Genomic DNA, 15,916 nt, shown 5'->3' on the forward strand with positions numbered 1-15,916 from the left:
GCAAATATCACTTTATAATAATCAAGATTTGCATTCACTGAAATGATTTTAATCAACTAAAGAGCAATATTCATGACTTACAAGTAATAAAAAAACTTACAAGGATGAGGCATATTCATTACTTACAAGTAATAAAAAAACTTACAAGGATGAGGCATATTCATAACTTTTGTTGTCCCGCCTTGGATATCAACACTAGAAGCAACTCATATTGTTCGTGTACAGACAAGACAATATGGGAGTTCATTATACCCAGCAACTTGTGGTGTTGTTGTTCGTGTTGGCTTTGTTGGACCCTACAATTAAGATTCAATATACATTATTCAATAAGATTAATTGTGCAACATAATGAAATATTGAAAAGTGTGTTATCTTGTTGAGCTTCGCTTGGTTTTGAGAATAGTTTAGCTTTCTCTACTTAACAAGGCCAACCACATGAAGGTAGAAGCTCATTTGGCCCCTCCCCCCCCCTAACATCACTCTAAATTCCCCGTTAACATCTTATAACATTCATTCATTCTTTATTTCTTTCTACCATTAATAAAATATAGCATTCATTCATTAATATCACATAACATTGATTAACATTAATTAACACGCAACATTCATCAATATTAATTAACACATATAATCCATAGCCATTAATTAGCACATAATTACATTCACTAACACATAAAAATCAGCCATTATCAAATAAATTAGATTACAATCATTTCTTTCTTTGTTTTTTCTTTGAAGCTATGAAAAGACTAAGTGGAACATCGGTTTCTTCATCATTTCCCCCCTTTGCAGATGTTCCGCCAACTGCTCGTGATATTGATGTATGCTTAGTCCTATACTAAGGACGAGGATACTGAAGCGAAGGGGAGTCCTCTGCAATAACAAAGAAATGGGTTAAATTAAAAAAAATAAAAAAATTATTGTTACAAGTATTTCATTAATTTAGAGAACATAATTGTTGTGCTCTTTACCTGATGGGGCCACATCATTTTATGTAGCCTCAACCTCAACATGTTGAACACCCTCTAGATCATCTGGAGTTGAAATACTAAAGGTTACGTTAATGCTGAACACCAATTGCAATTATATTTGTTTAAAGCAATAACAATGGTCCTCTTTACCTGAGTGGGGAACATCACGTTCTTGATGTTGTGTACCCAGATCATGCTCCACTTGCTCACCACCAAATACATGCTCTAAAATATTAACAAAAAAGGTTACATTAACTACTACTCTAATTACAAATTAAGATGTTTAATTAAATTAATAGCTAAACACATAAATTTGAATAGCAAATGAATACCTCCACTACTGGGATGCACATTCGGACCTTCATGTGCAAGTGGTGTTTCACGATTAGCAAGCTGCATTCCAATGACATGCACTTTGTTATCATTGCTTGCTTATTTAAAACAAATATAGTCACTTTATGTTGGAACTCAACATCAATTAGATTATTGGTAAAGTATTCAATTTGAAACAACTTCCATTTAGCATATTTACCTATGTGACGGATGCACTCGAATGTTGTGTATGCCCACTCAATTCTCATAGCCGATCAGCCACAACTGAATAGCCTTGTTGGTAGGAAATTCTCTTGTCATCTTTTGTGGGCGCTCTATTGAATTCAGAGCCCTGCATTTTTTCTTGGTACCGTGAATTTTGCTTGCATTGTTTGATAAAAAAAAAACTTTTGCAATTTATTAATATTTTGATGCAATATTTCGTTTACATGAGATACTTACAATTCATGCAGCAAGTTTCATGTAACCACTAGAGCCGAGTTTGTGTTGCCCGTGCTTTTCTTGCCTTGCCTTGGTTGCCTTTGATGTGTCACTCAGTCTATAAAAAGTTTGAAATATGTTAGATTATATAAATATAAAGAGTAATTAATTAGTACATAATTACATTATTAATAGTATCACGTACCTTCTTCTGGCGTCTAGTGGTGTATTTCCTTTTTTACTTTCAATTCTCTCCTTGGCATCCAAAATCAGGTCCTTCCACTCCCTCTCTGGAATCATGGGGGGACGCTCATACTTTAGGTTCCTCTCCAAATGGGTCCTGTATTGGTCCCTCACATACTTTAGATATGTGCCAACTTTTACAAGGAGCTTGGTTTTGTCAAAGGTGTCATTTCCAAACCATTCAACCATTTGGTTTGTCAATTCATCTTTTAACCTTTTTTCTTGGTCATTCCACCTTTTAAAGCAAAAATAAACCTGTTAGATTTAGAAATGAACTGAAGCTATATTTATTACACTTCAAGAAATGGATCAAAGGAAAACTATTCTAGCAATGATATGAAATCAAAATAGTGGATTAGGGTTAGTTCACATATGATGTACCACCTTTTACATATGGTGGGCCCAAATATCTGCAATGCAATGTCACTAAGATGTTTATAGAAAATATAATTGCTTGCAAAAACTTCATGGGATCATTAGTCCAAAATGAGTGATCATAAAGTAAATTACAATTAGAATATATATAATAATTTTAAAGTACCTGGAACCTTTTGTATCTTTAAGGGAATCATTTCTTCGTCACTCATCACCAATGTGGCCTGCAATGTTCCCGTACTAGCAATACGAGAAGATCCAAGAAATGATGGTATGTTATCAGTAGTAGTCACCTTTGGCACATCCTCATGTGCATCTCCTCCTGCAAAAAATGAATCCACTATGAAATGGCATTAGAATTCAAGAAAGAACGCTTGAAGGGAAATAAACACATGACAGAAGATAGAGCAAAAGAGGGATCTACCAACAATGGGTGGGCCAATATGACGTGCACTAGAGGATGTCTGCATGCTATGTGTTGTCAACATTGCAGTCGGCAATATAGGTGCGGGTAACCTCTGATGAGGCGGCGACAACATTTGCACAGTAACATTGACAACACCTAAAGAATAATACATTAAATATATCAAACATTAAATATATGAAAAGTGCAAGAATTGTAAACAAGAATGAACCTTTATTTTGAAAATTGATAGTATCAAGTATGATGTGTTTTGGGTACTCGGAGTGATAAGCCAAGCAAGCGATAATACAAGAAAATCGTCATCACCTGAAGATCCTGCAACACCCTGATCATGGGAATGACTTTCATGAGGGCGGATAAATTGCTGTAAAAACAATACGTACGTATTTTAGTTAATGACATAAAAGAGAATAAAATATAAACCATTATTAAACTTTTGTTATAATTAAAGCTTTCATTACTGCTTACTTGCAAGTTTTCTGCCGTTTGAAGCAATAATTCCACCCTCTCGTATCTCATCAGTAATAGGATGCACGGCTGCCAAAGCAACAATCTGTTTTCTAATTTTTCTAAGAGGCATTTTAAAGAATTTCATAAGGTGTGTGGGATCTTCAGGGTCATCATCACTTAACCCTAATGATTCCACATCCCTAGAAAGGTGCTCAGGTACTGCAACTCCCTTTCCCTTTCCCCGAACATCCGTCTGTGTCAAGAATATCATTAACAATTACAAAATTAGTATAAATCACTAAAAAAAAGAACATAATAATGTAATATTTTGCTTCTATCTAATTTGTACAATTACAATGAGGTTTACCTACTCAATAGAAGTGTCACAAGCTACATCCCTATCTGCGATATGTGATGGATCCATGTCGGCCTGTGACAAAGAAAAAATATAAAAAACATTAGCGAAATTAAACCAATAGACTTAGCAAAAAAACTTCATAATAAAATGGTATATTGGATTCATTAATTGGAGGTTGGTTAATTTAAATGGTATATAGTACGTACCACCCCCATGATATTAACTTTGTTTGTATCTATACGATTCAATCGATTAGAAGATCTTCGCCTGCACTTATTGATTTTATCGCACATACAAATATATGATTTCCCTCGCGCGCCTCAAATATGCAATTGGGTTGTTATTAGTTGACCCAGGTCGCGTACTATTTATAAAACTTGCAATATCCCTTGTTGCTTTTGGCCGACCATCAATGTATACAGCCACTCGTTTACTTTGATCATTATCTTTCAGTTGTATATAATTTGCTGACAGTGCATACCTACGCATACTTTTTTTATATTTAACAATCTGCATCCAATTATTGTAATTGTAACAAGGTCCAACAAAATCCATCAATTCAGCAACTCTATTGTAACAGACCTTTATGTCGTCCATGGAAAATAAGCCTAAACCATGTAACGACGAAGGTGCTATGCTATATATCCTATCGTGAACACAAAAATCGATGTTTATTGGAGGAAGTTCCTTGGGTACCCATTGTTTTTGTAGATGTCTGTACCTCAGTGGCACCTCAATATTGTCTTTGGTCTCATAATCATAAGAACATGAACCCCCTTGAGCAAGGAAAAATTTCATGCGTTTATTGAATTTTCTTCTAATCTTTTGACCTCTTGTTGATCTCTCTATTGTAGACCTACTACATGTGTCACTTTCATTTTGTATTCCTACATTTTCCTCACTCGACGAAGGTAGATCTGACAAATACCTATTTGGGGGTACCTGCACTCCATGAAATGAGGGAGTTAATTGGTAATGAGAGAGAAATTTTGCAAATGAGGGTAATGTTGATGAAGAAGTCAACCCTAAAGTTGATTTTGGGATGAAAATTGGAATAAGTCCAATCGGGGCCTCAAGTGTTGATAACTGTATTAGATTTGCTGCTAATGTCGAGGTTTGAAAAACTGAAGAAGTTTGTTTTCCAAGTAATTTTAAAAAATAAACTATTTCTATAGGGTGTATTGACTAGTTATACCTGTCCATCCATGAGACTGTGCAGGATCCTCGTCAAAGGGGTTCAGGGTCCTGTACAATGTAATTCAATTATCTTATGTTAGCTAAAAATTACATAGTACACAACATAAACAATGTGAACTTTGTAGACAAAAAGAGTATTAAATAATAAAAAGATGTTGTCATCAAAATCATTGTAGATTTTTTAATTCCTTACCTTTACTTTATGTAGACTATGCATGATCCTCAACTAAATGGTTGACGATGTCTGTAGTCAATGACCTGTTCCCACCAAGGGTGACAGCATCACACAGGGACTATACCTTAATTCAACACCATCAATTGAGCATCATAAGCATTACTACATTTGTAAGTTGATAAATATAAAGCGGAAAATCGAACCCTAGGTGTTCTCCCCCACTCCAAGGAGAAAGGGGGTCACTAGGATTGACGGTTTTCACTTAGGAGGGACTTTACATTCAAAAGAGGGGTTGAAACCCACAAGATCCAATCCCACACAATGTAAGACTGGATTCTAAATGAGTCTCAAGGGTTGAGACATCAAGGATACCCTCTTTTGTAAAGAATGTAGATAGAAAGATTGAACTAGGAATGCATGTAAAGTAAGAAAGATTCACTTATAAATAGAGATAGGGATACGGGATGAAGCTGCGGACCTGGAATTAGCAGTAAAATGTTGAGATGATGCTGTTCTGCAAATTCGGGCGAAAGTTGACAAGACGATGGCGCCCGGCATGCACGCGGTCCTCCGAAAAATCCGCGAAACGAAGGGGGATCTGTTCGTCTCTGCACAAGGGTTCCAGATCTTCAATTACAGCCACGTACCTACAACCTACACACAAAAAAGAGAGGACGATTGGGGGGTTAGGGATTAGGGGTTTGCCTTTAGGTCAAACCCCAGTTTTGGAATTAACCAAGAAATGAGCTGTAAATGTAAATGTTTGTAATGTAAACAAGTACTGATACCTTGTTGTAAGAATGTTTGTATTCTTACATGCGAAGGTGTAATGAATGTTGTATTTTGTATGTTGTAAGTGATCTCCTCTTCAATGGTTGAATCCTTGTCTTGAATGCAACACTTAGCCTTGGATGGAGACTTAGAATGCTCAATTGCTTGAAGGAATGCTTGTATGCTTGAATGTTTGAATGTTTGAATATCGCTTCCACCTCTTGCTTGCATATGTCATCCTTTTTCCTTTTTTCTCTTACCTCCTCAAATGGGAGGGGAAATGTAGTTTATATACTTGTCAATTAGGGTTGATAGACTGATTTTTCCGACCTTAGGCCGACCAGGAAACATTATTTCCCAATTTGCAAACTTAAAGACCCGATGCCCAAAAGAGACCGGGCCCAAAATAGGGCCAGGGACCAGGGCACTGGGCGCCATGGTCCCACCTCCCGGGATAGCAGGGTGCAAGGAAGGATCAGGCCACGGTGCAGAAATATGCAGTTTTTGGTGTCATAAATAGGTTTCGGGGTCTCCATTCAGGTTCAACATTGCGCCGCCATCGTGAAGACCCAAATGCAGTCGAAATTGCAAGTGTCACAATTTTAGGACACTACAATAAACAATAAATACATATGTATCATAAGCATTAGAAGCATCACATGATGCGTCATCATATATGTAATTGAGCATCATAATTAGCATCACATATCATGTGTCATCATTAACATGTAATCCATCACATATGTATCATAAATCACCATCCATCACATAGGTAATAAATAATCCAATTTTCATAAATAAACACAGTTTAAAAAATGTCACATAAATAGTCACTCTCCCTATCTCCATCTCCAAATTAAAAGGTGCATCATGAATTAATTATGTAATGGCATTAGAATTCAAAACCTAATGAATTAATTATGTAAAAAAAATTCTATCAAGAATTCAATATTAAATAGATAATATACTAATCACATACCTCATACATTTCATTCTTCATCATCATGAACATCAAGGTCATCATCGCCAACATCATCATCATTATCATCATCATCATCATCATCAACGTCTTTGCCACCATCACCATCACCATCACCATCACCATCACCATCACCATCACCATCACCATCACCATCACCACCATCACCATCACCATCACCACCACCATCACCATCATCATCATCATCATCTTCTTCTTCTTCTTCTTCTTCTTCTTCTTCTTCTTCTTCTTATTCATCATCATTGAGAAACTGTCGATCGTGATCATCATCCACTTCATCTTCTACTTCTTTGGCATCTTCTTCTTCCATCACATTATACTTTATCGACCTTCCTCTTGGATCATGTCTAACAACAAATGGCCAACCCAGTTTATGTGGAACCTCTGAGTAAAATACTTGCTCACATTGGCTTGGAAGAACATAGGGCTCATCCTCAACTAGTTCAAATGACCTTGTATTTAGCATTATAAAACCATTATCATGTTCAATAACAGTTCTATCAGGATCATTGTTATTCAATCGTAGCATGTACCATTTGACGATGAACAAAACTAATTTGAAGGAATTAAAGTCACACTCAAGTATATCATCCAAAATGCCATAGTATCTATTTTGAGACTGTTGAGGATGTATGTCATTTCTTGATGAAATATTTGTCACCTCAAAGACTGCAGTGATGCCAGAATCACAAGTTTTCTTCGTGTCATCCAACTTTTTTATGTGAAATTTATAGCCATTGAAGCACATAGCGTTGTGGTGTTTGATTTGCGATATGTCAAACATGTAAAATTTATTGCATTGTGAGTTGATAAACATATGGGTGATTAATAAATTTATACGTACTTATTTATCTCTTAAACCATATGCTAAATTAATTTCCCTTTGCGTAACATTGGAATCTCCATTACGATGTGCTTCTTTAACCAATGAAGCCACACCTTCCCATGTTAACGTGCGTCCAGAATGTTGACAACGTTCAATCCATACCATCATCCAGTCAAGATTGTTTGCAATATACAATGTAGTGCATCCCACTCTCGACCAACTGTACAAAAAATAAATAGATGTCTTACAATCGATTTATTTTGAAGATTAAAAATTAATTAACTACAATAACATCTTATAATTACCTCTCACTTTCCTCAATCTACCTTTCCCCGTCAAGTGCTCCCCTTCGAATTTGTTAATGGTGTTGGGATCCCAAATGCGATCCACGTGGATCTTTGCTACAAACTTAGGAAGATATTCAGAAATGTACACCATAGTCTGGTATACCATATATCCCTCCACCATAGAACCCTCAGGATGTGCTCTTTGTCGAACCAAAGCCTTAAAAAATTTCAAGTGCCTCTCAACCATCCACATTGACCTAGTGTTTACAGGTCCACACAATTCAATCTCCTCAACTTGGTGTATGAGGTAGTGTTCTTGTGCATTGAAAAAAGTTGGAGGTAGACACTTTTGCATTTCACACATTAAATGAAGAATTTTTCTCTTCCAATATTTTATATCGTCTTTATGGATTTCTTTACATGACAAACACCTACAAGGTATTCAAGACGCAAAAAAATATATTACATAACAAGTAAAACAAATCACAAATATAATATCTATACAACGAACTGAACAAATATCACTACTTACCTCATGTATTTTTCAAGATCATATATGACTTACTTGACATTATTGTCGAAGTCATATGGGAGAGATAGAGGTAGAATGTACTGCAACAATTATAAAATTATCTTTTCATTTTTTGTAAAATAATACAATGAAAAGTACACGTACGCGCAGTACTTAAATACATACTAAAAACACAAGAACATGAATTACCTTAATGAAGGTATGCCAATCATGCGTTTTCATCCCTGGCCCAAATTCACTTTTCTTTGATATGAGATTGTTTATGTTCGCAGCAAATCCTATGGGAAATCGAATTTTTTGTATGACTTCTTTTATAGCATTGCTTTGCTGGTCCGTTAATAACCAAGGAAGCTCACTTATATTAATCTGGTCTCCATGGCTATTTGATTGAATGACATTTATCATTGCATGATTGGAATCCTGAATGTCACTACATATTTTGACAATTTTTTCTTTGTCACGCCTTCCATCCAATATTTTCCATATTGTCTCTGTTATATTCTTTCCAATATGCATACTATCAAACAAATGAACAATTTGTAACTGCTCATAGTAGGGCAACCTACTAAATTGTCGGGGATAACTTTTTAGTCCCTTAGGAAGGTGGTCATTTATGCCTTCATGACCTTCATGATCATCAATCACATCATCAACAAACAAAACAAAATAGAAAAGATGTTTTATGACAAACCAATAGATGGAATGGCATTACCTTGACGATTAATTCTATTATATTCCAACTTCCACAGGTGAGGTGTCATTCTTCGTGGCTTTGATGTATTCTCTTCTTTCCCATTGAAAAGATGTTTTTCAGTATTTCGATACTTATGATTTTTGTGGAGAAAGTGCCTATACTCATCAAACACCTGCTTTCCTAAACTTTTTGACTGACGACATTTCATCTTTGCACCACAAACAGGACATGGAAATTTTCCCTTTGGCTGAAGACCTACAAGATAATGTATAATTGGATTAAATATGATAATTTTTTGAATTATAATGTTCATGCACAACTTAAACACTATAACATACCACAAAAATGTGTTAGCCCCAAGGCACCGTGTATTGTCCATAGAAGCATTGCATGGAATTGAAATTGTCTTTGTCCTATTGGTCTAGAGACGTCATACATAGTGACACCATTCCATAACTCGAGCAACTCGTCGATAAGAGGCTCGATATATACATTCATATCTTTAAGTTGGTACTTACCTAATTGAATGAACAAAAACATTACATAATTATTATGACCATTTTATTGCAATATTTATAATTAAATTTAGACGACTATATTTAAATGATAAAACACCTGGAACAAAAATTGCCAACATTATGTGCTCCCTCTTTATTGACATCCATGGAGGAATGTTATTGTTGATAATAAAAACAGGCCACACTGAGTAAATAGATCTCATCTCTCCAAATGGATTGACACCGTCCGCTGCTAATGAAAGCTTGAGATTACGAGGTTCTTCTTTAAAGTGTGGCCACTTTTCCTCTATGTCCATAAATGCTGAACCATCTGCAGGCATTCGAATAATGTCATCTCGACTTCTATTGTGTGCATGGTAATCTATAAATTGTGCCAAGCTAGTGCACTTGAATAATCGTTGCATATGTGGAATAATGGGAATATAGTGAAGAACCTTGCGAGGAACCCTTTTTGTTATTTGATCTGTTTGATATCTACTGATATGACATTCAGGGCATTCAGTTCGAAATTCATGTTGTTTGTGCTATATAATATGATAATTGGGACAAGCATCTATTGCTTGATACTCCATTCCAATATCTTTCATAACGGCAAATAATTTTCGGTATGAGCAAGGTAGAATATTTGATGGTGGTAACAAAAACTCACCTATCAATCTAGATCAAAAAAAAAAAAAAAATTGTTAATATAAAGAATATTAATGGTACACCATGATTCACAGTTTATTATGACATACCTTAACATACGTGACGTTGTTATGTTGGATAAACCATTCATAACCTTCAAGTTCACCAACAACAATACATCGGAGAGAAGAGTTGCCTGTGAGCCTTCATAAAGGGCCTCAGATGGCTTCTCAAGTAGAGGTACATCATGAACAACATCAAGGTCATCTTCATCATCATGATTAGATACATGAGTAATAAATGAGTCATGGATCAATGTATTTGTACCATCATCTTCAATTGTGTTTTCTGGCTCATGATCGTCATATTCCATGGGATCATTATCTTCAACTTCGATTATCACACCTCCATGTTCATCCACTTCAAAAACCATATTCTCAGGGTTGTGTTGATCCATACCATGTGCTCTGGGGTGCTCGACCTATATAAAATTGATAAACATAAATAAACTGTGATCATGATCTCATCATCATGTGATTTATTATGTATATAAATTATTAAAACGATATAATGAAAAACTTACCAATGGATGATAATCATGTCCACCTTCAATGTGACCATGCAGCCTACAATGTTTCTTCGTTGTTTTGATTAGAAGTATTCTAGTCTTTAACCCCTTACAAATTTTGTATGGACAATAACATTTTCCATCACCTTTTCTTTTCAAGTTAGACCACAATCTAGCAATTGTCTCCTTATTTTGTTGTTCGTTGATATTGTCTGACATGGTCTTTCTTCACAAGCAAGAAAATTGGGCTATAGAACTAGTTATATAGAAGTTGAAATGTTAGTTATGAAATCATGTTTCAGTATAATATACCGAATCAAATTACTTGAAAATAGAAATTATCATCATTGAACCAAAACCATCTAACTCTTCCTTTTCATCTCAAACATATCTAATGGCTTTGTGGTATGCAATCCTTGTATAAGATATTAAGTTGATTGATGTCTAATTACCTTCATGATCATCTTGCATAATTACTATGGATGATTGCTCCTTGAAGCCCTTTTAGACCTATATTTCTATTCAACCCATGACAGTCAAATAGACTATTATTTAATTAATATGAGCAACAATATTTTGATCTTTATATCTATTCTCATGATTGCAGAATTTGTGATAGTGTCATGATATTGTGAGAATTGTCTTTTGACCATTCATAGAGATATCTTATGGAAAAGTTCACAGTGATGTATGTTTTTTATTGAGGTTGCAAACTTTATTTTGAACTTGGGTATGACTGAGACTCTTTATCACAGAGCTATCTTCGTCTTTCATGGAACCATGACATGACTTCTATGACCTTTAAAAGGCTACTGTCTACTAGATGCACATGTTGTCATTGTCCCTTCAATGCTATCATAGGCTTCTTTGACTGTCCTTGAAGTATACTAAGGCTACTTTGATGATTTTTTACAATGTTGGTCATGACTATTAAATCTTATGAAGACCCTATTCTGACCACACATCTTTGTCACAACATTCCTTTTGGTTTCTCTTACTATCAAAGGCTTAGAATCACTATTTACCTGGCTTATGTTAAGTGCCTCGATGCTTGTATCCTTCTTCAACTTGAGCTTGCATTGTTCTCTCTCAAGGAATTCTCTTCAAACTATTGAAACAACTATGGGTTGCTTGCTCTATTTGTTATCACTCTGACTGAAAATTTTAGTCTTTGTTTGTGATTCTTTGTCTCACTGTCATTATAGTTTGATGCACTATGATACTTGCTTTGGCATCTTTGACAATGACTGCTACCATAATTTTATCCCTTTTAATAGTCAAAAGATTGTTTCTTGAGATATCCTTCAATTCTTCTTCAGTCTCTCAAGAAGCTCGTTGACATTGTCGAATAAGGTCTTCAATGACCATTCCATGGCTATACTTAGCATTGACCCTCTATGCATAACTTGTGACGGGTCACTACTCTTAAGGCACATGAATATGCCACTACTCTTAAGGCCCACAAATATTTTTTCATCTCTGCACTTGTTGAAAATGTCGCATTGTTCATGTTCTATGATTGTAGTTCTAGGGTAGGTTGTACTGATCATTGTTTGGAAGCCTCCACTTCATGTTATTGGCTACCCTTATGTCCCTTTTCATTGTGATTTTCACTGATATACTACCCTTTCTTATACATTTAATTGTCTTTATGATCTTATGACTGTAAAGAAGCTTTGGGACTGAAAATGTTCATTGCATTATGAGTCCTATGGTTGTAGCTACTCATGATGTCTTGTTATGATGACTTCTATATGTCATGATCTCTATGTTTGGATGACATCTATGTGTTTGGAACTTTATTATTGTTGAATGTGGCATCAACAATCTGTATATTAATGATGTGATCTTTGTAGACCTAAGGACTGTATGTCTTAGTGTCTTTATGTGTTAAAATAACAACATTCTTCACATTTATTATTCAATGCCCTACTGATTTGGCTTAGAAAATGAAGGTTTTATTTGGCTTTTTCCCTTTGTGCTACTACATAGACTGCATCTTTGTGTTCTCTTCAACGTGATTTAGGACAATCTTTTTTACATCCTTTCTTCTCATTCTTCGTGATTGTTGTCAACTATCCATAAGCACTACTCTATCTTTATATCACTGAAATGGTGACCTTGGATTGTATAGAAAAGTTAATTTTCCTTTATCTCTACCCTTGGTTGATGCAAAACTCTTCTTTAATGCTTCTTTTCTCCATATAAATAAGCCCTTTTATTTATACCTTCTTATTTTGTGGCCTCTTATTCATTCATTTTGGCTATTGATTTACTCCCTTATTAGACAGGGGTGTCTTAAGATTGGTCTTTAATTTTGGACCTATAATTTCTCTTTTGATAATACTATGAACACCTTATTATAATAACACTATAACAATCATATGAGTGAATATACGAGCCTTGTTTTACCCTTTATGTTGTCCACTATCTTAGATCTTGATGTTGCAATTGTATGATACTTTATTTTCCATGCGTTGAGATTGTACGAAGACTATATTTATTGATAATGATTACCAAGTTAACTACTGCTACAACTGTGAAAATAATGTTGTTCTCTATTTTGGAAGGATGGAATCATGTTTTGCCTTGTATGCTTTCTTTTGGCTATCGTGGACATAGATATTTACTATTTACTATCCTTAGGCATCATTGTTATGTGCTTTGACCCTTATTGATATGAGTTTCAATGATTGTCACACATCAATCCTCCATCACTATTATTTTCCCCTTTGAAATTCTCAAGAAATGTCAATGATTGTTCTTTCTCTTAGGCCTTCTATATGACTACCCACTAGCCTCTTTGCATCATTTTATTAGGCCTTCAATGAATGTTTTTTCTCTTAGGCCTTCTAAAGTGCAATTCCTTTTCTTTTTCCTTCTGATTTTTTCACTGTCACTTTCATCCTCCAATTCAAATGCCCTCGCCCTTTTCTTTCTTCTTGTTTTTTCATACTCATTGTCATGCTTTCAATTATTTTTCTTTCTTGGTGACTCCTTACTCCTCTCACTGTCAGTTTCACTCTTAGAATCTGAGTCTAATGTATCAGAATCTGACAAACCTGATGAACTAGAAGAATCGTCGTTAGAGGTAGATTCATCTGACTCAAGAATAGACTTTTGTTGCTGCATTATAAGACTTGGCATATTCTTCAAATACTCACGTAAACTCTCAGTGATACCACAAAGACCAATAGAAGTAAAGAAATTGATAGCAAACCATGAATTTTTGGGATTGTCCTTTGGAAAAATTGAATCAAAAGACTCTTGCATTGTTGGATCGTTCAACCTTTCATTAAGCAACAATATACCAAGCTGCTCTGCCAGCTCCTGGAAGAGAATCTTTATAAAAATACGGGAAGAGGAAGAAGTAGCTTCCTCTGTCAAACGTATATAAGCAAGAAAATACCATGGAAGAGCATCTGTGCCAAGTAAGTGGGCAAAAAACTTTGCAACATTACGTAGTTTATTTGTTTCCAGTTTGTGTATCATAGAATACTGTTGTACAAAACACATATCAAAAAATTCCTCATAAATTTTATTGATCATACAGAATCTTTGCCCAAGAAGACCATAATAACGAAGGTATGTTCTCTCTTGACTACAACATTCTAGCAACATGATGCATAATTCCATCTCTTGACCAGGTTCAAGCTTGATCTTTAGTAGCTTATGACTAGCTTCCTCAAAATCAACACTTGACATGATTGTCAAATAAATTGTATGTCTTAAATTGACTAAGTTTGTCTCTGTCTCATCTTGTATTCTCAGTGCTTCCTCACCTTCCTCTTCATCATCATCATCATCTGAATCATCACCTGAATCATTCTCCCCTTCTACTTCATCTGAAGAAGCATCTCCAAGGATATCTTTCTTCAGTTTTTCATAGGTTGCCTCATGCTCTAAGAAATCAGGATATGGCTTGAAAACATCCAAACCAGCTTCTTGATCAAGTTCATCTTCTAGGAAAACTTCATGTGTTAATTGATCTTCTTTCTCTACAAGGTCCAATTCTGGATGCACGCCTGGATGACCCTCGAAATTAGCTTTGTGAATTGCAAGTGTGGCCTTCAATTAAAAATTGTACTCATTTGTCAATTTCCCCCTCGTGGAGAATAACTCTAAATCTTTCAAAAATCCCATAGAGACCTTTGGGTGAAAGGTCTTGCAACAAAGAACCACATTCTTTCATGAACCCAACAGCAACCTCTACACTGTCATCTGTGGGGTTCTCTAGTAAAAGGGTGAGAAGTTCCAAGGCAATGATCTCATGTGCAACTTGTTGATTCACTAAATGAGCTATGAATCTGGCTGTTGCTATCAACATGTGCTTGTCATTGTGTTTGTATGCCCTCTTGAGCTGCAAAATAATTCTTCGCAAAAGCAGATTGCTAACTTCAGGAAATTTTGTATTTACCACAGCAACCAACGCAGCAAAAACATTTGTAAATCCAGGGGACGCCATTTGGGATTTCATACAAGACCTACAAAATAGACCCCTCCCACAGATGCGATTCTTTGCAAACAACTCTAGAATGATGTTCTTGATGTTAGATGCATTTACCTTGTTTACTAACCCATTAATACTCTTCCGAAGGGCATCCCATGTCATGCGCTGGTATTCCACACTGCTCTTGTCTTCCACATCTTTCATCATTTGAGCCAGCTTAAATGGGGGAATGTAAACACCCCCACTTCTTCCAACACCCTTCTCAGCTCCTCTTACAACACCTTCGTCATTCCTATTCTGAGATGGAGCAGACACAACACCAGAAATTTTCACTTCCACTGCCTCTCTGTCCTTTTGTTTCCAGAAGCCCTTTTACCACTTAATTCGTGCTTATTTCTGTACATAAACCCATCAAGAAGCATGAGTTTTTTGCATATAAGCTCGCCCAAATATTTTACAGTTATTTTTCATCAAGATTCCCTCAGGAGCTGGCAGATCCTGCTTCCATAATTTAATTCTATTTTCTCAAAGGACAATCCTAAAAATCCATGCATTGCAAACAACTTTTTACACCTTTGTTGGTTGTGGTGGCATCACAGAGAGTTTACATCAATAAATGAAGAATATGCCAATGCTTTTATGCAGCAATAGAAGTCTATCTCTTATTCAATATCTCTAGTGAAACCCCCATGATCTT

At 35.5% G+C, this 15,916-nt stretch overlaps 1 pseudogene; it reads right to left on the minus strand.

The window, feature by feature from the left end:
• Positions 1-15,468, minus strand: part of LOC131859190 (uncharacterized) — a 37,027-nt pseudogene extending 21,559 nt beyond the window's left edge.
• Positions 15,469-15,916: the final 448 nt, after the last annotated feature.

This window comes from Cryptomeria japonica, chromosome 2 (genome assembly GCF_030272615.1).
Source record: "Cryptomeria japonica chromosome 2, Sugi_1.0, whole genome shotgun sequence".
Classification (NCBI taxonomy): domain Eukaryota; kingdom Viridiplantae; phylum Streptophyta; class Pinopsida; order Cupressales; family Cupressaceae; genus Cryptomeria; species Cryptomeria japonica.